Genomic DNA, 25,263 nt, shown 5'->3' on the forward strand with positions numbered 1-25,263 from the left:
AGGTTATAGGAATATTGTTACTTTTATAAAGGGGGACTTGAATAGATTTCTTAAATGTTCTTTACACTTATGACATGAAAATAAATGAATACAAAATAAATACAAGGTATTCTTGCAGTGGAAGACAATAACAGTGGTTCTATCTGGAAAGTTTCATATCGAAGGTGATGCTTAAATTGAGTCTTGAATTCTAAGAGGTGGAGATGAGGAGGAAGTTCATGGCTGAGGGAGGCAGCTAACAAGTAGGCATTTAAATGACAGATGGAGTGTAGAGTATGAAAAAAAGGAAAGAAGTCTCTTTGGCTACACCACAAAGGGGATGGAAGGCATTAATACATAATAAAGTTGGAAAGGCAGGATGTGACTAATTTGAAAGAAGTTTTAAATGCCAAATGAAACTAATCTTTTATACTGGAATTAATAGAGACTCTAGAACAAAAATCAAATAGGGGAATGTCAGGATCAGATCTGTGCCTTAGGTAAATTATTTTGTCAATTATGTGAAGGATAAGATAAATTATTATATAAATGTCATAACTATTATTATTGTCATTATTATTTTCTGTTATTTTGATTGCAAAGTAGCTGAGAATATCTGTACTACTCACAACAAAGGTTCATTATAAAGAAAGTGTTTTATAAACCTTAAAATATTATTAAAATAGGAGTTGTTTTCATTAATGTCAAAACTGAAAAGAATCCAATTAACTGAATTTATATGAGGAAATTGAAGTCAAAAAGAGGTTAAGTGATTTGACTTGCTTTAGGTCAGTAGTTTAGGAACAGAGTCAGCACTTGTTACCAGGTCTTCTGACATTTGCTTTAACTTTTCTCCCTCTAGGCTATTATCTTCTGCAGGTAATTTTATCTCCCTAGACCTTAATGTCTTCATATGTAAAATAAGGTGGTATGACTAGAGGACATCCATTCCAGCTCTAAATCTGTGATTCTATAATCCAATGATTCACCAATTGAGATATCTCTGAGTTGAGCAATGCCTGTCTTGAACACAGGGAGCTATTGAGCACAGATGTTTTTTAGTTTGGGTGATTTACAAAATCTTTATGAATTTTGCCAATTATGCTTGGGTATATATTAAAGATTAAAACCTCCATCACAGCAATTTTAGAAGTGGGCCTTCTTATGTTTTACACCTGGGCTCCCTCTACAAGTGGCACAGCAGGAATCTGTAATATCTTGCCAAAAAATAATTTTTTTAAAAAAAAATTCCAACCCACCACTGAAGATATATTGTTAACAGCAGGTTCATTTAGCAGTTTATTCTTTGTGGATGGAATCCTGCATTGAAAATGCCCTGCACACACAAAAAAAGAGAGATTAGAGTATATTTGGAGCCCAAGAGGAGACAGGACTTCTAAATAGGTGAAAACAGAAGGAAGGAAGTTAGTATCCTGAGAGCAGAGAGAGTCTTCAATTATGTATCATACAGAATCAAGACTTAGCATAGCAAAAGTATTGCTGGTAAAGCAATTGCATCCCAGGGCTTTAAAGTTGTGCAAAAATATTATTGTTTGAAATGCCCTGAATCCATATCCACATGCAGTTCTGTACACATACACCCAATCCTCTGCTAATTTGTTGAATAAACAGCTATTCAACATCTACTCAACATTAAGCTTCATAGGGATGAATAAGACATGATCCCTACCCTCAAGAAGCTAACAATTTAATAGAGGAAATATGATGTGTATGTAGATTAATACAACTGTTCGGTACAGCATAGATTCTGTATTTCACCAGAATTAATCCTACATATAGAAAATTGTCCTCCAAGGAACATTTTCTGCATGCTTTGAGGGACAATTGTAGATGTAGTTATTGGTCTTGGAGGCAGAGAGACATGGATTCAAATCTTACCTCTGATAATAAATAGTGATTCTATTTCCTGATCTGTACAACAGAGTACTTGAATTAAATGATCTCTCATTTTAGATTGATATTTATGATCCTATCATATTTAAGGGACAATAATCTTAATTCTCCCTTAAATATGTTAGGATCAATGGGGTCAGTAGGCAAGCTCTTCTAGGTGTGTTGGCACATCCAGCTCAGGCAACATTATGATTTGGAAGCATTTAAAATAGTGGGGTGTAGGGTCTGCTCAAGGAATACTAGTATCTCTGCTTTGAGTGCTAATGAGCTCTTTTCAAGACTGTTTTCTACCTTTGATGTGCACCCCTGAGCCACCTAACTCACACCTGTGGCGGCAAGAAGCAGCAGCATGTGTACCAGACACACTCTGGAAAACCATTTCAACAGATGGGCTAAATCAGGTTGAGGTTAACCCAAGGAGTCTCAAATTAATTGGTGAGTTGGAAGAAGGGGTACTGGTGTCTATCCCAAACATGTGAAGTCTTCCAGCTGGTGGAATGGGCAGATGAGAATACTCTGCTCCAATGGCCATGAAGGCAGCTAAAGCAGGAGCTGTGGAGTGCTTGGAGCTTGGCTAGCTTGGTTGCCAAGGTTATCTGCTGCATCTAGAGCCATCACCAATTGTCTTGACGCTGTCTTGCCACTGGATCATTATGACTTTGGAAGAGAGAGTGAGGCTGAAAATTTCATGCAACTCTGTTTCACTGAAATTCAGTTTAAGCATGAATCAAAAGCTATATCCCTTTAGCATTCCTATGGAATGGTCATGTTGTTAGAATACTATTTGATGGAGAACTCACACAGGGCAAGTGCTCACTGGAGAGTCAGAAGAAGCCCTGAAAGTCTCTCTTAAGAACCTTAGAATTGGCAGTAAAGGAACATCCAGCCTGGCATGCCCTCATTAATGAGGATACTGCATTCTATGAGCAAGGCAGTATTGAAGCAGCTCAAAGGAAATGTGAGATGCATACGTTTTTGGTAAACACTCAGGTGTTCACAATGACTATTCATGCCCGACCTGTAGCAGAACATTTCTTGATCATGTTGAACTGATCAGTCACAACTGGAAACACTGTAATTTTTCTCAAACATAGTGAACTCATTTTGGTCTTCTTCAATAGGAAGGGCAAGAACCAACCAACCAACCATCCAATAACAGTGTGGATAGTGCAAAGATCAGGTTTAGAAGTCTATTTCTAATTGACCAGCTTTTTGAGATCAGACAACTCACATAGTCTCTTTCAGAATTTTCATCTGACAAACAGGGACAATAAAACCTATATCAACTAACAATATTAACATTATAATGTGATACTACTACTAATAATATTAACACCATAGGGTTGTTGTGACAAAAGGATCTTGAAAACATTAGGAGGTAAGTTCTTTGAAAACAGGGACTATTCTTGTTTATTTGTATTTGTGTTTCCAGTTCTTAGCATAATGTCTGGCACCCAATAAAACCTTTTATGGTTATCTGCAGTTTATAGTCTTGGGCAGGAATTCTGAACTTAAAAAAAGATAATTATATTTCAATAACTTTTTGAGTCAGCAGCAAAAATATTTTATGAGAAAAGGTGCATAGGTTTCACCAAACTGCCAAAGTGTTACCAAACTGCCAAATCTTTTCTCAGGACTCTGCCTGAAACACTGAGAGCCTAAATAATTTGTTCATAATTACATAGCCCTTAAGTGTCAGGGTATAACTTGAACCCAGGTCTTAGACTGAAACCATCCCTCCATCCACTTTACCATACTTCCTAGCATTTTTTGGTTAACTTTCTCCAGTGAGGCTCCTAATCTCATCATTCAACTACTCTCTTCAAAAACACTAATGATCTTATTTTTAAAAGCTATTTTTTAAGTTGTCATCCTTGCCCTTGCCCTCTGACACTGGTGATCACCCTCTTCTCCTTGATAATTATGATAATTACTTCTTTCTAGGTTTCTTCTCTCTCTCTCTCTCTCTCTCTCTCTCTCTCTCTCTCTCTCTCTCTCTCACTCTCTCCATGTCAATGTGGTCAAATTAAACTCATCATCTTTTCTTCTAAGCCTTCCCCTCCTCTGAACTTCCCTATTACTGTTGAGGATAATACTAACTCACAGTTATCCCTAATACTTGACTCTCATTCCCTATATCAATATGGTACCAAGGCCAACCAATTTCATCTTTACAACTTCTTTCCAGAAGACCCCCATATCACCTCTGATATTATCTTTAAATAGTGCAGCTTTCATTTCTTCATACTTTACAATTATGAGTTTGGTAATTTTAGTAATACAAATCTAGTGAACTTACTTCTATGACATATTTCTGTACATGTTTCTGTAAAATTCTAAAAGAAATAATATGTTAATGAGGATCAATTAAGAATATCCCATCCATTGGTTTCTATCTATACTTGACTCATTTGACTCCTTGTAATCTTTTTGTTCTAGTTAGATGGTTGAGTTGATAGAATTCTACTCCTATAGTCAGGAACAACTGAGTTCAAATCCAGATTCAGGCCCTTACTAATTTGTATGATTCTGGGCAAGTCATTTAACCTCCATTTGCCTTAATCCATTGGAGAAAGGAATGATAAGGCACCGCAAGGACAATATTGGCATGTTATGGTCCACAGGGTCACAAAGAGCTGGATATGATACAGCAACAACCTTTATGTATAGAAAACAACCTACTTTTTCTAATCTACCTGTCTTGCTCCACAAAGCAGGTTTTGATAAGTGTTTCAGCTGGATGATTTCCTGTATTAATCCTTTACTTGAAATCTTTTTCATAACAAGGGTGAGTCAAGAAACCAGGAAATTAATATTTTCAGTCTTGCTATCTCACCTAGGAGTCTGGTCCCTAATCTAGTCATTGTTACCTGGTGATGGACTGGTTTTTTGTTGTTGTTGATTGTTTTATTTTTTTTAACTCTTCTAGAGTCTGCTTTCTAACTGAGATTCTTTTCTACTCCACTTCATCTCTTCTCCAGACAGCAGCTAAGACAAATATTTCCCACTGCTCTTAATGGATCCATTGCCAGAAGCTACTTCTTCTGTCCAACCCACCAGGTTCCTTCCAATGAATTGAGGCATAATTGAGTTTTAATTTTAACTCCAATTACCTCTTGAGAGATGAATGGTGCAGGGCAACTACTTGCTTCGGGCCAAAAGGGAGCCATAAATCATTCACTTTTTATGATTCCATTGTTACCATCTCCTCTGGGAAAAATTCAATATAGTTAAAACTAGACTCTGGTAAGGAAGGACAATATGGGAACTCCTGTCTCCTCTCCCCTATTTTCTAAATTATCTTCTAGGAAGTTAAAGAATGAGTGTTTCATCCCTATTGAAATTCAACTTGCAGTTTCTCCTGTTTTCAGTTAGCCAATAAGCATTTATTAATCAGGGATGAGTAGAGTTTGCTCAAGTGGGAGTGTTTTTAAACAATAACCAATGAGTTCAGGAGTACTAGGGCTACATCTTCAGAGTGATTCCTACTCATGTGAATGGATCAGGGCAGGAAACTGATGGATTTGACAAATCTGATCCCCTGGCAGAAGGAAAAGGTCAGATAAGGAGATCTGAATGTCATGAAATGGTAAACTAACTTGTATATTTTGACAAATGAATAAATACCAATATATCATTGAAGTTGGAAGGAATCTTTAAAGCGATCTAATCCAGAGATGTCAAGCACAATACCCATTGATTGCATGTAGTCCACAACACTCCTGAGTGAAGTTAAACCAGATTAAATTTGATTATGAACTATTTCATATAATAAATTAAAAATACAATAAAATAAAAATTATATTATATTTTAAAATCAGGTTAATGTGCAACCTGAAAAGATACTTTCAGCCACAAAACACACATAGTTTAGTAGCTCCTGTTTCTATTTGAGTGTGACACCCTGATCTAGTCCAAATGTTCTTCTTCAGTCTTTCTTTTTTCAGTCATGTCCAACTCTTCATTACACCATTTGGGATTTTCTTTGCAGAGATACTACAATAATTTACCATTTCCTTCTCCAGCTTATTTAATAGATGAAGAAACTGAGGCAAACAGGATTCAGTGACTTACCCAAAGTCACACAGTCAGTAAGTGTCTGAGGTTAGATTTAACATTAGGAATATACGTCTTTTTGTCTCTAAAACTCACACTCCATCCATTATGACACTTAATTTTCCTTGCTTTTGTACTACTTGTTACTAAGTTGAAAATGTACTCCTCCTTCCTTCTGGAAATGCTTAGTTTTCTCCAGAACTCAGCTCAAGGACCTCTTACTTGAAACAAAACTTTTCCTGCTCTCTGAGGAAATATCCCAAGTATTGTTCCTCCCTAATCCCAAATGACCTATTGTTTGTTGTGTTTATACATTTGTTCATATGTTTCTCCCTTTACTAGACTAAAAGTCTTCAAGAGCAAATATTTTTAAAATGTTTTTTTCTATATCCCTAGAATCAAGACAGATGTCTGTCATTTTTGTAAGAAATTAATGTCCATTACTCTCCCTAGTATTCTAATACTCCTACTCCTACTCCTACTCCTACTACTGCTACTACTAATAAAAAATTTATATGACACTTAGAGATCATCAAAACAATTCTTTCTCCTCATATCAACTTTTTGAGGCACATAGTGGAACTACTATTAACTTTTTTCCACATGAAGAAACCAAGGTTAGCAAACTTAAGAATGTTAACCCTAGTTAAAGAGCTAGGAAATGCTATTTTTAAGATGAGAGCAATGGGCTTCTCACTTCCTAGTTGATGCTAATCTCAGTGATCATAGTTGAATGTATAATTCACTGATCAGCTTTTTTTTAGATAAGTAGCCAAACTGTGGTAGATGAAAGTAATGCAATATTAGGGTGCCATAAGAAATGATGAAACCTTGAAGAAAATAGGGTATGATCAGATGTAGATAGAAGGGAGCAGTGCTAAAAGAAGGTATATAATAATGGCAACAACTTTGAAAGACTGTAAAAGTATGATTGGTGCAATGATAAGCCAAGATTCCAAAGGAATGAAAATTAAACTTGCCACTTAGCAACCAAGAAAGAAATGATTTTCTGAATCTTTTCCACCCAAATTTTAACTCTTCTCTCCCAGAAACTGCCAAAGATGCATTGCCAGAAACACTGATTCAAAATCTCACTCTCTCTTAAACTCTCAGGTTGGACCTGCTTGAGATTTTTGTCTCCATAGCAGCATTCACACCTCAGTTGCTGTAGATAAATGGGAAAGCAATGCAACTATTAAAGAGAAAAATGTAGAAATTTGTTTTTATGGTTGATTGTTTCTTATCTTTTGTTATTAGAGAAGACCAAAAGGACATCACTATGTTAGAGACAAGGGGCAATGCTATGGCTGATAAGAGCAAAATGAGCTCAGAATGCTCTATCACAGGTCAGGCACAAATAGTCCTAAGTTAACAACTTAGGTGAATTCTCTAAACTTGTGTATCTCACTTTTGAGGTACTTCAAGTCTACTTTGTTTATAGAGCACAGCACTTTCTCTGATGAAGGCAAGCCTTATTGGCTTGTCCTAAGCTAGTGTCTCCTATACTGGACAATCAATTCCAAAGTTCTTAAGAGAGACCTTGAGAGTGTCCTTTTTTTTGTCCCTATCCCATCCTTTGAATGCTTACACTGTATGAGTTCTTCATAAAGTCATTTGGCTTTTGAACAATATGACCAGCCCATTGCAGTTATGCTCTCTGAAGTAGTGTTTGAATGATTGGAAAGTTTAGCTCTGGAAAGGACTTCAATGTCTAGTATCTTATCTTACCCTTGATCTTCAGAATCTTTCCAAGATAACTCAGATGGATGCGTTTCATTTTCTTGCATGGTGCAGGTAGAGTATCCAGGTTTCACAGGCATACAATAATAAAATTAGAACAATGGCTCTATAGACCCTTAGTTTGGTAGCCAGTCTGATACCTCTTCTCTTTCACATTTGCTTTTGGAGCTTCACAAACTCTGAGCCACTTCTGGCAATGAGTGTGTCAATCTCATTTTCAATGGGAAATGACACTACCAAGGTAAGTGAACTTATTCATAATATGTAAAACTTCTCCATTTGCTGTAACCAAGGATTCCACATTTGCTTTTGTAGTAGTACTGTGCTGATATAGAGTAAGAAATCTTTCCTTCTTTTCTCCTTTTCTTTCTTCTTTTTTCCTTCCTTCTTTTTCTTTCTTCTCTTTCCCCTCTTAATTTTTCCCTCCCTGCCTCCCTCTCCCCTCCCTTCCTTCCTTCCTTCCTTCCTTCCTATCATCCTTCCTTTCTCCTTACCTTTATATTTCCCCAACAGAAGGGATAATGCAGATTCATAAATGCAATACTTGTACTTTAACAAATTTAAACAGCTTCAACAAGAATTCTGACACTGTTTTTAAATCAATGATCAGTAGCCAGATGAAAGAGATTTGGGGAGCTTTGAAAGTATTTTAGGCCCTATCCCCCTCCTACCACCCCAAAAATATATATTATATTATGTTGTCAATATTTATAAGGTTCATTAAGGCACAGATTTTTCTTTGTATCCCCAACGTATCATAGAACTTGGCACCCACATATGTATATAATCAGTAATTGTTGATTGATTTAAAAAATGTTATTTCAGAGACTTCCGGACAAGATGGCAAAGAGAAGTCAGGGCCGGTGCTAGGATATCCTTATCTTCTCTCATATATAATATAAAACAAATCTCTAAATAGAAATATTATGGACAAAACCCAGAAAGAAAGCTAGGAGAAGAACATCTGCCTCAAGGTCTGTCTTTGGGGATCATGGGAGGGCTAGGCATAGAGAACAGAGAGCCAGTGGTGGGTGGAGTGAGAGCCAGACTAACCCTAAGATAAGCCCCAGAGGCTTTTGCTTTGCGAATCACTAGGAGAAATACCTAGAGAGTGGAGGTGGCAGTGGGACTGATGGTCTGGTGCTTACAGAAGGGCTGGAGGTCAAGTTCCTGCCTCTGGTACCACCTACTGGCCTGGAGGAGATATCACATTCAGTGAGCAGAGTCTCTAGTATCCCTTTGTCGCCAGCTGGAGATATTATACTTAGTGAGCAAAGGAACTAACACCCCAGTTGCAGGAATTTATTTTTTATGTGATAGTTCTGGAATTTAGCCACAATAACCACCACCTACCTTGGCCAGCCCACATGGAGTTACTAAACCCAGTGAGTAAAGCCTCTAGGGTTCCCAACACCAAACTTCTGTGAACCAACCCCCTCTCCTAACACAAGATCTAAGGAAAATGAAGAAAGACCAGCAAAAGGGCGGTCCATAGAAAAATTCCTAGAAGAAAAACCTAACTCAGAGAGACATAGAACCTCTGAGGAAAATATGATTTGGTCTCCAGCACAGAAAGACTTCCTTGAAGAAATCAGGAAGGAGTTTAAAAATCAATTGAGGGAGGGCTAGGTGGCACAGTGGATAAAGCATAGGCCCTGGAGTCAGGAGTACCTGGGTTCAAATCTGGATTCAGACACTTTATAATTACCTAGCTGTGTGGCATTGGGCAAGCCGCTTAACCACATTTGCCTTGCAAAAAAAATCAATTGAAAATTTTGGGAAAAGAAACCCAAGAGAAGAATAACACTTTGCGACCTGAAAAGAAATTGTTAGAAAATACAATTGGACACATGGAAAAAGAAAATAATTCTTTCAAAATTCCAAATGGTCAAATGGAAAACTCTTACAAAAACAGAATTGACTAATTGGAAAAGGTATTGCAAAAGGTAAATGAACAAAATTCTTCTCTAAAAAAAAAAGAATGGAGTCCATGGAAACTAATGACTTCATGAGACAAGAATCTATTAAACAAAACTAAAAAAATTGAAAAAATAGAAGAAAATGGAAAATACTTCATCAGCAAACCCACTGACCTCAAGAATAAAATAGAAGAAAATGTAAAATACCTCATCAGCAAAACCACTGACCTCAAGAATAAAATTGCAGAGAGATAGCCTAAGAATTATTGGTCTTCTTGAAAACATTGCACAGAAATAAAGCCTGAACTCAATATTACAGGATTAAGTGATGGAAACTGCCTTGATATCATGAACCAGAGGAAAAAATAGTAATTTAAAGAATACATTGATTTCCCAGGAAAGGGATCCTAAAATGAAAACACCAAGGAATATTGTGAACAAAATCCATAACTATCAGATAACAGAGAAAATCCTGCAAGCATCCAGAAAGAAACAATTTAAATACCAAGGAACCACAGAAAGGATTATACAGTACCTGGATGCATCTGCATTCATTGATCTAAGGGCCTGGAAAGCAATATTTTACAAAGGAAGGGAGCTTGGAAAGCAGCCAAGAATCCATTATTGGGCAAAACTGAGCGTTCTCTTCCATGGTAAAAGATGGGCATTTAATGAAATAGGAGATTTCCAACTTTTTCTTATGAAAGACAAGAGCTTAATAAAAAATTTGGACTTCAAACAGGACACTTAAGAGGCATATCAAAAGGTTTAAAAAAGGGGAAGGGGAAGAAAAACTAAAGAAAACTGTTATCAAATAAGATTATACTGGCTATATCCCTACCACAGAAAAAAAATTTTAATAACCCTTGAGAATTGTAACTCTATTAGAGTGAATTTAATTAGTCAGAAGACATGGACACTTATGACTTATTCAAGAAACTGCTAACCAATAAGATGAAACCTGGGAGAAAGATTAATAACTCTCAATAATTGTAATTCTAATGGAGAAAATATACTTAGCCAGAAGTGATGGATATTCATAACATTTATGTGACTCAGATAGAATGATTTTAAAAAAATATGTCCTTAAAAAAGAGGTCAGTAAAGAGATAGGTTGATGGAAGAGACTAAACTGGGTAAATCTCATTACATTAAGAGCTTCAAAAGACCTATTGCAATAGAGGGGAAGAAGGCAGGAGGTGAGAACCACTTGAATCGTACTCTCATCTGATTGACTTAAAATTAACATACATGTGTGATGGGACACTATTGTTCTATTAGAAACCAGAAGGGATGGGAATTCAGGGAAGCCTGGAAGGATTTGCATGAATTGATGTTGAGTGAGATGAGCAGAACCAGAACAACATTGTACATCTTAACAGCAACATGGGCATGATAATCAAGCTTAATGGACTTGCTCATACCAACAGGGCAACAATCAGGCAAAATTTGGGGGTATCAGTGATGAGGAACGACATCTGAATCTTGAGAAGAAATTGTGGAGTTTGAACTAAGACCAAAGACTATTGCCTTTAATTTTAAAAATGTTATCTTATTATGTAATTCTGCTGTAGCTCAAACTTCATGTTTCTTCCTTAAGGATATGTTATCTCCTCTCATCACATTCAACTTAGATCAAAACATACCATAGAAACAATGTAAAGACTAACAAACTGCCTTCTGTGGGGAATGGGAGGGGGGAAACAAGGTTAGTGAAAAAAACTATAAAAAGCAAAATAAATAAAATCTTTCTAAAAAAATTGACATACATATACTCAGTTAAGTTAAGAAACTTATCTTACCTTTAAAGTGGTAAAAGGGGAAAAAGGGAAGGGGAGGAAAGTGGAACCAACAGATGGAAGGGAAGGAAAAAGTAGCAAAGGGAAAGGGGGGAAAAAGGGGAAGGGGAGTTGGATATAGGAGAGCAAACACATGGAAGGTGGTGGTATTCAGAAACAAAATACCAGGGAATATGGATAAAGAGGAAAAAGGGGGAAAATACAGAGGGAAGATAAAATGGAGGGCAATAAAGATTTAGTAATTATAACTTTGAATGTAAATGGGATGAAATAGTGAATACACCTTTCTCAGATCATAATGCAATAAAAATCACATGCAATATTGAGCCAGAGAGATTTAGACACAAAGCTAATTGGAAATTAAATAACCTCATTTTAAAGAATGAGTTGTTCAAACAGCAAATTATAGAAAGAATTAATTATTTTAGCCTAGATAATGACAATAATGAAACAACATACCAAAACCTATGGGATACACTCAAGGTGGCTGTCAGGGGATATATTATATCTTTGAATGTTTACATGAATAAATTAGAGAAAGAAGAAATCGATGAACCAAATATGCAAGTAAAAAATTAGAGAAAGAACAAATTTAAAATTCCCAATAAATACCAAGTTAGAAATTCTAAAAATTAGAGAAATTAATAAAATCAAAAGCAAGAAAAGCAGGGAACTAATAAATAAAACCAAGAGCTGGTTTTATGAAAAAAAAACAATAAAATTGTTAAACCTCTGGTCAATTTGATTGAAGAAAAGAAAGAAAGAAGAAAAACAAATTGCTAGGATCATAAATTAAAAGGTGAACTCACCACCAATTAAGATGAAATTAAAGTTATAATTCAGAATTATTTTACCCAACTCTATGCCCAAAAATTTGACAATCTAAGCGGAATGGATGAATATTTACAAAATATAAGTTGCCCGGGTTAAGTGAAGAAGAAATTAAATATCTAAATAACCCTATCTCAAAAAATGATATTCAAGAAGCAATTATTGAACTCCCTAAGAAAAAAAAATCTAGGGCCAGATGGATTCAAAAGTGAATTCTATCAAACAATTAAAGAAAAATTGTTTCCAATTCTAGATAAACTATTTGGAAAAGCAAGTGAAGAAGTCTGTTTCTATGACACCAATATGTTGCTGATACCTAAACCAGGAAGAGCTAAAAGAGAGAAAGAAAACTATAGACCTATTTCCCTGATGAATAAAGATTCAAAAATCTTAAAATCTTAGCAAAAGGACTACAACAAGCTATCACTAGGAAAATACATTATGACCAATTAGGATTTATACCAGGAATACAAGAATGGTTCAATATTAGGAAAACTATCAGTATAATTAATTATTATCAACAAAAACCTATTAGAATCATATGATTATATCAATAGGTAGTGAAAAAGCTTTTGGCAATATACAGCACCCATTCCTCCTAAAAACACTAGACTATGTAGAATAAATGAGTTGTTCCATAGAATAATAAGCAGTGTCTATCTGAAAGCATCAACAAGCATTATATGAATGGGGATAGACTTGAGGCATTCCAAATAATATCAGGGGTGAAACAAGGATGCCCATTATCACCACTACTATTGAATATCATATTAGAAATGTTCAGCAATAAGAGAAGAAAAAGGAATAGAAGGAATTAGAAGAGGGAAGGAAGAGACAAAACTCTCACTCTTTACAGATGACATGATGGTATACCTAGAGAATCCCAAAAAATCATCTAAAAAACTCCTAGAAATAATTAACAGTTTTAGCAATATCACAGGATATAAAATAAACTCTCATAAAACCTCAACATTTCTATATATGACGAGCAAGATGCAGCAGAAAGAGCTAGAACGAGAAATCCCATTCAAAGTAACTTCAGACAATGTAAAATGCCTGGGAGTCTACCTGCCAAGGCAGACTCAGAAACTTTTTGAAAACATTTGCAAAACACTTCTCACACAAATAAAGTCAGATTTATTTTTTAATTTTGAATTTATTTTTATTAAGGATATTATTTGAGTTTTACAATTTCCCCTCAATCTTACTCCCCCCCCCCCCCGCTCCACGGAAAGCAATCTGTCAGTCTTTACTTTGTTTCTGTGTTGTGCCTTGATCCGAATTGGGTGTGATGAGAGAGAAATCATATCCTTGAAGAAGAGACAAGAAGTCTAAGAGGTAACAAGATCAGACAATAAGATACCTGTCTTTTTCCTAAATTAAAGGGAATAGTCCTTGAACTTTGTTCAAACTCCCCATCTTCTTATTTGGATACAGATGGCACTCTCCTTTGCAGACAGCCCAAAATTGCTCCTGATTGTTGCACTGATGGAATGAGAGAGTCCATCAAGGTTGATCATCAATCCCATGTTGCTGTTAGGGTACACAGTGTTTTTCTGGTTCTGCTCATCTCACTCAGCATCAGTTCATGCAAATCCCTCCAGGCTTCCCTGAAATCCTGTCCCTCCTGGTTTCTAATAGAGCAATAGTGTTCCATGACATACAATATACCACAGATAAAGTCAGATTTAAATAAATGGGCAGATATCAACTGCTCATGGATAGGCTGAGCAAATCTAATAAAAATGACAATTCTACCAAAATTAAACTACTTGCTTAGAGTCTGACCAATCTAAATTCCAAAAGAAGGTGGTTTAGCCCTACTAGAACTAAATTATATTATAAAGCATCAGTCATCAAAACTGTCTGCTATTGGCTAAGAAATAGAGTGGTAGATCAGTGGAATAGACTCGGTGCAATAGCAGGAAATGATTATAGTAATCTGCTGTTTGATAAACCCAAAGAATCCAGCTATTGGGATAAAGACTCTCTCCTAGATAAAAATTATTGGGAAAATTAGAAGTTAGTATGGCAGAAACTTGGATTAGACCAACACCTATACTAAGAAAAGATCAAAATGAATACAGGATCTGGACATCAAAACAATATTATAATCAAAAGAGGGGGGTTTCTTGGCAAAGATAATGGAGTGGTTTGTATCTTGTAGAGCATGAACTTATTTCTTGGGTGGGGCTTAGCCTGCGCATCAGCAAATGTTAACAATACTGTAAAGAATTAAGCTTTTTACTGATTTGTTCAGAACACTGACATATTTTTGTCATCTTTTCCAAATTTCTACTTAAATGATTGAAGTCATTCTTCCAAGCTACTTTATGAATGAATGAATGAACAAAATATTATGTACAAAGCACTGTGTAAAATTCTGGGGATACAAATTAAAACAAGAGAATCCTTGTCTCAAAAAAAATATTATAATCAAAGTAGGAGATCAAGGAATAGTTTGCCTGTCAGATCTATAGAAAGGGAAGCAGTTTATGACTAAGGAACAGATGGAGAACATCATTAACAATAAACTAGAGAATATTGATAATATTAAATTAAAAAATGTTTGCACAGGCAAAACCACTGTAACCAAGATTAAAAGAAATGTAGTATATTGGGAAACCATTTTTACCACTAGTATTTGTGACAAAGAATTCATTTCCAAAATATACAGAGAATTTTTTTAAAAATTAAAAAAAAAGATAAAACATTCCCCAATTGACAAATGGTCAAAGGATATGCAAAGGCAATTTACAGCTGAGGAAATCAAAGCGATCCATAATCATATGAAAAATTGCTCTAAATCACTACTTATTAGAGAAATGCAAATTAAAACATCTCTTAGATATCACTTCACACTTCTCATCCTAAACAATATGACCAGAAAGGACAATGATCAGTTTTGGAAGGGATGTGGGAAATCTGGGACACTGATACATTGCTGGTGGAGCTGTGAACTCATGCAACCTTTCTGGAGAGCAATTTGGAATTATGCCCAAAAGGCAACAAAAATATGCATACACTTTGATCCAGCAATACTACTGCTGGGTCTATACCCTGAAGAGATTATGAAAAAGGGTGAAAACAACACATGTACAAAAGTATTTAAAGCAGCTCTGTTTGTGGTGGCAAAGAATTGGAAATTGAGAGAATGTCCATCAATTGGGAAATGGCTTAATAAACTGTGGTGTATGTAGGTGATGTAACACTATTGTTCTATTGGAAACCAGGGGAGATGGAAATTCAGTGAAGCCTGTAAGGATTTGCATAAACTGATACTGAGTGAGATGAGCAGAACAAGAACAATATTGTACAACCTAACAGCGGCATGAAAGTGACAATCGACCTTAAAGGACTTGCTCATACCAACAGGGCCACAAATAGGCACAATTTTGGGGTTTCTTTAATGGAGAAGGTCATCTGTATCTTGAGAATGAACTGTGTAGTTTGAACAAAGACCATAGACCTTTGATGTAAAAGAAAGTTATCTTATTATGTAAATCTGATACATCTCATATTTTGTTTTTTTGCCTTAAGGATACGATTTCCCTCTCATCAGATTCAATTTAGATCAATGAATATCATAAAACCAATGTAAAGACTAACAAACTGCCTTTTGTGGGGGTGGGAGGAAGGAAACAAAATTAGGGGGGGGATTGTAAAATTCAAAATAAAAATCTTTCTAAAAAATAAAATAAAAATTATTTCAAAAAAAATTGAAAATGGTTATTTAATGTGTTTTATTTCTTTCCTATCCAATCCCCAAACCTCAGAACTTTCCATTCTGTGTCTGCAGCATTATTTTCTCCCTCCTTATGAAAATTCTAATATTTTTCTCTTTATTTCAGAGATTGGTTATATTAATCAGTGAATATAAACTGTATGTCCAAAACCAATTTTTTATCTTCTCTCAAAATTTATCCTGTATCTCTGACTTCCCTTTATTGTTGAGGGCACCACTGTCCTCTCAATTACTCATACTCACAAGCTTATTATCATTTCCAGTTCCTCTCTCACACACTTCTTCATATCCAATGTTATCAAATTCTATTGTTTCTCCTTTCATAATATCTTAATATAGTTCCTCTTCTTTTCTCTGTTATAGCAACTGCCTGAAAATATTTCCATCACCTCTCATCTGACCCATTGCAATAGCCTCTGATTGATCTCCTTGCCTTAATTCTGTCTCTACTCCAATCTAATCTTCACTCAGTTGTGAGACTGATCTTAAAACATAGTTCTGACCATATCATCCTTATCATAAATTCCGATGTCTCCCTTTTACTTCCATAATCAAATATCAAGCCTTCTGCATTTTTAAAGTCTTTTAAAATCCGATCCTTTCCTATAATTCTAGTATTTGTGATACAATGACAAGATTCTCCTTGCTATTCTTCACAAAAGATGCTCCATTTTCCAACTTTCACACACTGTCTCTTATATCTTCTATTCCCTTATTTCTCATCTTTGCCTCCTGCCATCATTGTTTTCTTTAAAGGTTCAGCTAAAGTCTCACCTTGTGGAAGCATTTACAACCCTTAATCTTAATCTCTTCTCTCTGAGACCTCACCCAATTTATTCTGGATCTATGTTCACAGCATAATTAAATTTTTCATGTTATCACTTTCCTTAGAGAGTAGGATTTTTTAAAAGTTTTCCTATCTTTGCCTTCCCAGCCTGACCCATAGTAGGTATTTAATGATTAATGTTAGTTGACTTAATATTTAATAGACAACATGGTAGATTTGGGAATAAAGAAAGAAAAATAAAGGAAAAAGTCCATGTCCTTGATCAGTATATACTGATAGACAAATATACAGTATAAAATATGCATGGATAGTAAGATATGCATATATTTTGAACACACCATATACAGAAAAATTTTCAGGGGTCACTTTCAAATCCTGGAAGGAAATTAGGAGGTCTTTCTTTTAGAGGATTTTCCACTTTCTAAAAGTAAAAATTATACTTTCTCAAAAAGGGTCCGCCAAATCTCAAAATTTAGTACTAGCAAATTTTGAATTAATTGCATCCAGTAAATCACATTCATGTAAATATTTAATTTAAAATCTGCCTGTATGCATAACAGAATTAGAACAAAATAAAAATACACATTGATTACTTTTGCAAATTTTTTTGCAATAATATTATCTTTTTAAAAAAAAACTTTTCAATTAGGAATTTTAGCCTTAATTTTAAACTTAATAAAGAAGTTATAATTATTCATTCATATAAAGTTTCAGATAGGAGAAGCTCCTAGGTCAAATGAATCATTATCATATTTAATAGAACATGTAAAAATCTCAATTTAAACCAAGTTTAATTTCCTCCCTTTAAAAAAATTATAAAGCCAACCTGACAAAACAAAGGTTCAAATACAATATTGAATTAGAAGGAAAAAACCTGAAGTATAGCATATTATTAAAATAAATTCTGCTTGACCTATTTGACCAAACTCTGGATAAAAACACAGATATTGTTATGAACAAATATTATATGCTCAGAAAATTTTATTAAAATATTATCTTAAAAATAAGACCATAAGATCCTAGAAACTATATTAATCATTAAGCAGAATAATTTTACATTACTGACTTAAAGTACAGATATCTTTAAAATTAAATAGAGGAATATATATTAATATATAAGCATTTAAATAAAATATTTATCAAACATTAACAATAAGTTGGACACTATACTAATCACAATGCTTATAAAAACAAAAAAGTTTCTCTTATATAGCTTACCTTTTAATGGTAGAATAAAAAAAGAATTAGAATTAGCAATGAGGAAGCAAAACTTTCACTCTTTACAGACAATATCATCTTATACTTAGAGTACCACAGAAAATCAACTAAAAACCTACTTGAAACAATTACCAACTTCAGTAAAGTGGCAGGTTATAAAATAAACCCAAATAAATTACCAACATTTCTATATATTACCAACAAAGCCTAACAGCAAAAGTTAGAAAAAGAAATTCTATTCAAAGTAATTGTAGGCAACATACTTGGGAATCTACCTCCCAAGATAAATCCATAAGACCACAAAATAAAGAGGAGCTACATGAGTAGGGAGGAAATAGGTTATCTACACTGGGGGCAAAGCATCAAAATAGTTGGCATAAAAATAGACAAGGTAGAAGCGTGTGCTGGAAGAAAATAGAGAAGTTTGGCAATTTCCATGATACTGTAGTCCCAGGCACTGACCTATCAAGCAGAGCCATCATGAGGCTGGCAAGGAAATTGGTGTAGATTGGGAGAAAATGATCAGTAAGAATACATAGACCATTGAAAATCAATGGATATGAAACAAGTTTAGTAAAAGAGCCAATATACTGTTTATTTTATTATATTTCTACCTGTTTAAGAAGTAGAGTTTGTATTTCTTAGACAAGTTTGCTTTGATGCGATTGTTTACAGTCAACATTCCAAGTTCCATAGTATGCCAGTACACAACCTATTGACTCTCCCTTCATCAATCAGTGAATAGTAGTAACTGTCCCTAGGGTTACTAATTTTCCAATTCCATTTGGGCAATGCTACTATTCCTCCATTTTTCCTCCTCCTCCTCTTCTTCCTCTTTACCCTTCCTCCCCTTCTCTTTTTGTGTCCTAATCAAGTCCTATACTTGATGACTTTGATCAATTATACTTCACAAGAAATCTTAGGGTTTGGGGACTAGAATTTTTTCCTTCCTATTTCTTTATCCTATCATTTTTAATTAAAAATAAACCCACAATAAACCCAATGAACTCTTTGTCTCATGTAGTTTTCATTCATGATTTCTTGAAATACAATTCTGATCAATTGAGTTTTGATGAAGCCCATTGGGATTCACATGGAGCTACTTGACTATGCCCTTAAACCCAAATTTTTTTGGTCATCTCTGATTGATAAATAATAGGGTCCAATCACAGGTAGAAACTCTTGTGGGTCTTCCCTTCCAAGATTGATTCTTTTGGGGTTTCTAACTGGGTCAAAATTTTCCTTAATTCTTGCCCAGCCTTAAATTAGTGAATGGACATTACCCCAGAGAAATTGTGATCTGGGAAAGACATTAGTTTAAAAAGATCATAGTCTCCCACTGTTTCCAGGCCATTGTCAGTTGTCTTGATCTATGTCTTGCCATTGGTCTCAGATTCTGGAGTAGAGTCTGGCACAGCCTTGTCTCACTTAAATCCAATGCACTTGCAAGTCAAGACAGCCCTCCTTATGTCATGATCATCTTCAATTATAGAAGATCCAAAATATTAACAACTCAACTTCCTATTAGTATAAACAGGTTAAGCCATTCCACATCAACTCACATCCTAATATAGGGAAGGTTGTAATCCCTTGTTTCACAAATGACTTATTTTTCAAGTTCTGAAAGACACCATGAATTAGAGCTCAAGCATTATAAGCACCAAAAAATCACCACAAAATTAAACCTCAGACTATAAATTTCATGTTTTATTTTGTCTTGGAAATGACACTTCATTCATGATAACACAAAGATGGAAAAACAACAGCAATGAGTTAATTTAGTGACAGTGTTGACTAATAGAAGTGGAAACTCATTTCGAATTTGGAGGATGTAGACAAGTTTTAATTTCCACTACTTCACATCTGTGTGGCTGAAGAAAAAAAACTCTCCAGATATCAGTTTACTCATCTGTAAAATGAAGACTACACCACTTGTGCTCCATACCTCATAGGACTGTGTGAGGACAATTCTTTGTTAATCTCAAAGTTCTCTTGATAGAAGGGTAAGATAAATATTTGCAAGAATCTCTTCCAACTCTGAGATTCTTGTATTTCATGATAATGTTTGCTTTTTCCTATTGGAGACTTTGTTAGAAGACAACCATTTTAGGAACTTGGAAGCTTTAATGCTTAACCTGGGACAATTACCAAAGGTTTTTCTGACTTGGCCAACAGGACAATCTTTCAAATTTCTTTTTGAAAAATTTCTTTTATTTTTAATTTATTGAATGAAACAGGTATGTCCATATCATAGTATGATAAAAAGGTGATTGCAAATGAAATTGCCATTTATTGTGTACAACTAGCTATTTCCTTTAAATATATAATCAATTTATCATGTAAATTTATTTTTTCTTTTTTTTCCACCTTCCCCTTCACCATTGAGATAGCCACCATTAGACAGACATGTCATTTACACATATATCAACAGGACAATTCTAAGGAATGACCATTTGCTATTCAATGGGCAATCTGGAAATTCTATCAAGGGACAATTTTAAGTAAAAAGAGCATTTGTAAGTGAAAAGAGCAACCTGGAAAATTTGGAATCAAACAAACCCTGACTCAACCCCTGGTTGGCTATAAAATCCTGGGCAAATCATTTGACTTTTCCAAAACTCAGTTTACATATCTGTAGAAGGGGAGCTGAGGCTAAATGTTCTCTTCTGATGCTCTGGGATTCTATGTTATCACATATGAATCATTAGAAGCCAATGTAAATCAAGCCAGTGATCAAATATGATTTTCTCTCATTCTCAAAACTAAAAATAAATCAAGAAAGGATCATAGATTTAAAGATATAAGGAATCTTTAACGTCTTATAGTACAATCTCTTCCTTTTACAGTTGAAGAATCTGGAGAATACAGAGATAAAGTGATGTAACCAGGTCACATAGCTATCAAACAAATGACAGAGCTAGAATTGGAATTTAGGTCTTCTTATGTGAAATTAAACACACTTTCCTTTCTTGTTTGTTTTGAGAATCATATGAGATTATTATTTGCAAAGTACTTCTCATATTGCTTTGATCAGAGTTGCTACACTGTAAAATAAATGCTTATTCCCTCCATCTATTCTCCGCTTCCAGTCTCTCTACCCCCCCACCTCACCTGAACTCTCAAGTTAGCAATCTATCAACAAAAAGAGACTGGCCTTTTTCTGTATATAATAGACACAACTTCTTTATAAATTTAATTTAAATTAATTATCTAATTGATAATGATTCTTTCATATTACTTCTTGAGCTTCTCAAGATGCTCCCCCCACAAAATTATTAATTTGTACCATTAAAGACATTTTGAGGTATACAATTATATTATACTAATTTACTAACAACTGAAATCAACAAAAAACCTTGACTTTCCATTTTCATAGTCAATCTTCTTTTCTTTAATAGAAGCACTGATTTATTTGTGTTTCTCACATCTCCTCTCTCATTCCCTACTCACCCTTCAGTTGTCTGTGAGGAGTGAGCCAAGAGATGAACAAAGTATGAGGCGAAGGTGGACGCAGCACTGGATGAGATCATTGGCCCTTGGATGATTGAAGGTCAATGTAATAAAAGTGCCAATGGATTTTTTTTATTTTCCTTTATGTTTCTGGCAATCCTTCTCCTCTGCACCCCCACCATTCCACACAAATCCCCAGAAAACATAGGAAAACTGAGGGGGAAAAATGTAATAAAACTGTCTTCATGAGTCCCCAGACCAGTTTAAAAAAATACATTGGTTACAGGGGATTTTTCAGATAGACAGGGACAGTGAGTTCTTCATCACATTTCAGAGAATGAGAGAAAATTTCATCTAAACTAGAATGTGATAGACATAGGGTACTCTTTAAGAAAAGATATAGTAATAGGCCTGGATTTTTACATTTGATGGATAGTTGAAAGAATTCAATATAAGCAGGTTCAATTGAAGCAAGTTTTACTGTTTGAATGTTTCCATAAACACTTCTGAAGAGATGATGGTAAGCTTAATAAAAAAAGGATTTCACATTTCATTCCTGCCAATCTAACACTTTCAGTAACTCTCAAGTGAAAAAGAAATATAGTCTTTTTGGGGTCATTCTCACCTAGTTATCTCTCTCTCTCTCTCTCTCTCTCTCTCTCTCTCTCTCTCTCTCTCTCTCTCTCTCTCTCTCTCTCTTTCTGTTTCTCTCTGTCTCTGTATATGTTTCTGTCGCTCTGTCTCTCTGTCTCTACATCTCTTCTTTCTCTCTTCCTCTTCTCCTCTTTCTTATTCTCTTTTAATACTCTTTTTCCTCTGTCTTTCTATTATATTTTATGCTTTCCTTCTTAAACTCTAAACTCACTCCTCTCAGATTATTCCGTTTTCTCTCTTCCTTTCCATAAGTGCATACTATGGTAAAATCTGTGTGTTCTTGGGAAAATTATTCATTTCCTTTTTTCAATTCAATTGAATTCTTTGTACCTTCTCCATGCCTCAGTTTTTCCTCTTTAAAGTGGGAATAATATTTACTGGATTGTTGTAAAAAAAGAATTTATAACCAAAGCATGGCATTAATATGAATGTTTCTTATTCAACTTGTCAGAGTTTTAAAATAAAATATTTGAAGGGAGCAATCAGTTTCTTTCAAATGCTTTGCTTCTCCAGGCTAAACATCCCCAGGTCCTCTAATATTTAGCATTTTGGATCATTTATTATTTTGAAAAGACATAGTGATCTCCCTTTATATAATCTACACCAAATGTGATGCAAATTTAAAATATTATTAACATTAATAATTTTTCATATTAATTTCAAAATCATAGGCAAGCAGCTCTATATTCTGGTTGTGATGGCTTTATTTAACTTTGTACAGCTGACTTCTGAATCTACTGTCAGTTGAGAAAATAAGCTGATTCATTCCTGTTTTTCTCAATGCTTCTGACATTCTTTTTGCATATTCTACTATAATCCCTCACTAAGGATTTACCTTCTGTCCCCTCAACCCAGGCAGAATAATCTTCCTTTCATATGATATCTTTGAAATCACTAGAAGACAGTGAAATGGTAATCCCTTGGTCTGGTCTTCTTTGCTTTAGATTTAATTTTCTTACACAATCAAAGTACTGAATATGGCTCTGGTAAAAAAAAAATATTGATAGGCATCCAAGTAAAGACATTACAATGCCTATTATATGTTACCAGAAATGAAGATTCAGAAGGAACTTGTGGACTTTAAGACTTAATTTTTTCTTTTCTCTTCCCTTACTTCTGGTCACATGATTACTAAATCTTTATCTCAATCCAAACTTCTCTCATTAATTCTTTTTTAATTTTGGATTCCTATTATCAACACTGACTCAGATAGCTTCACTTAGATATTCCTTTAGTGACTCATAATCCACATTGTAAAGAAAAAATATACCTTTCTCTCAAAACCTATCTCTTCTTTACCTCTCCCTCTGTATAAATTCCCCCTCTATTTTCTACCTAAGTAATTTAAAATCTCAAATTATCCCTCTTTCTTTTATTCTACACTTCCAAATGCAAATAATTGAACTGTTGATATTGCCTTTTAAAATTTTTCCCCACAATCGTCTTTGTATTCTCACTATAACCACTTTAGTTCAAATCAAAATCACTTTTCATCTGAACAAAAAAAATACTAATTGATTTTCTTGACTTTGGTTTCCCATATTGCTAATCTATTTTTTCTAAATAGCCGCCAACAAAATAATTCTAATACATAAATCTAACTAATCCATTTCTCAATTCAACAAGTATTTTAGCAAAAATGTACTACTCACAATTCAACAAATATTTTAACAAACATGTGCTACTCACAAGGATATTTGAGGGATAAAAATTAAAGATCCCTTCTTGTTTCTTAGGAGCTAATATCCTACTTAGATTCCATTCACAATTTTTAGTGGTTTTTCATCCCAATTTTGCCAGTGTGGCAAAACATTTTGTCTTTTTGGGTCTTAGTTTTCTTATCTTTAAAATAAGTGGGTTAGGGGCGGCTAGGTGGTGTAGTAGATAAAGCACCTGCCTTGGAGTCAGGAGAACCTGGGTTCAAATCCAGTCTCAGACACTTAATAATTGCCTAGCTGTTTGCCCTTGGGCAAGCCACTTAACCCCATTTGCCTTGCAAAAACCTAAAAAAAAAGGTGGGTTAAACGTAATATCTTTTATTTCCTTTCCACATTTATATCTATGATCATATGAACCTATGATGATTATGCAATAGAAAAGTCTCCTTCACAGACATAGGGAACCAAAGCTTTAGAATTTAGAAATAATTGCCACTTAGACAAATACCTAATATAGAGGCAATAACAATAAGAACACCAATACTAATGCAAGAGAGAAACTTAAAACATAAAATAAAAGCATTCCTAACTTCCAGAAAGTGTTAGCTGTTAGTACAGTATGGAGGATAAGTATTGGGCCACATCTGGTCTTTATCCTTAGTTCAAGTCACTCAGGTTAGAAAGTAAGCATTAGAATAGGAATATCCCTGTGCTGGTGATCTTCTGTTGACATAATTTCTTGCCTTACTGTTGTGGAGAAAAAAAAAAAAAAAAAAAAAAACCTTTTTTTACCGTTGCAAATATTTATTTACAAACTGATCACCCAGAATTCATTCACAGTGGTGTCAGAATCATGGTTCTTTGTACGAAGAGGTGACCCATTGCTGGCAGCTTTCCCTAGAAGGTCCCTTTCTGCCTATCTATCTATGAGTTCCCAGGAAAACGGAGAACTTTGAAAAGGCAATCTGGTATATGTACTTGGTTGAAGGTAAAATAAAGGAATTGAGTCCTCAGGTCAGAAATAGAGGCCATCAAACATGAGCTGTGACCCCAGATCTCACTAATTAAACTTGTCTCAGATAGTTTTCTGGTCTTCTTTTCATATTCAAAGAATATCTAGGGAAGAAATAAGAATGAACTATAGTATGAGTTAAATTTCTTTAACTTGCTCTTCAAATTCCTTCAAAACCCAAGAGCTCCCATCCACCTCCTTTTCTAGCCTTATTTCATAATTCTTGTCTCACAAACTACTTTTATAATCTCTGAACATGCCCTATGCCTTTTTTCATCTCTATTTTTATTCAAACTTCCCAATGTCTGATTGTCTTCTCCTCCATTTATCCTTTGGAGCTCTACCAACTGTCCAGTGTCTAATTCAAATGATCTCCCCTACTTAAGCCTTCCTTGATTCATTCATTTAGAAATGATCTTTCATTCCTCAAACATCACAATCACAGGTCTATCTCTCTCAAGCATTTATAACATTCCATCCTGCATGTATTATTTCTATTTA

Source organism: Macrotis lagotis, chromosome X (genome assembly GCF_037893015.1).
Source record: "Macrotis lagotis isolate mMagLag1 chromosome X, bilby.v1.9.chrom.fasta, whole genome shotgun sequence".
In the NCBI taxonomy this organism is placed as follows: Eukaryota; Metazoa; Chordata; class Mammalia; order Peramelemorphia; family Peramelidae; genus Macrotis; species Macrotis lagotis.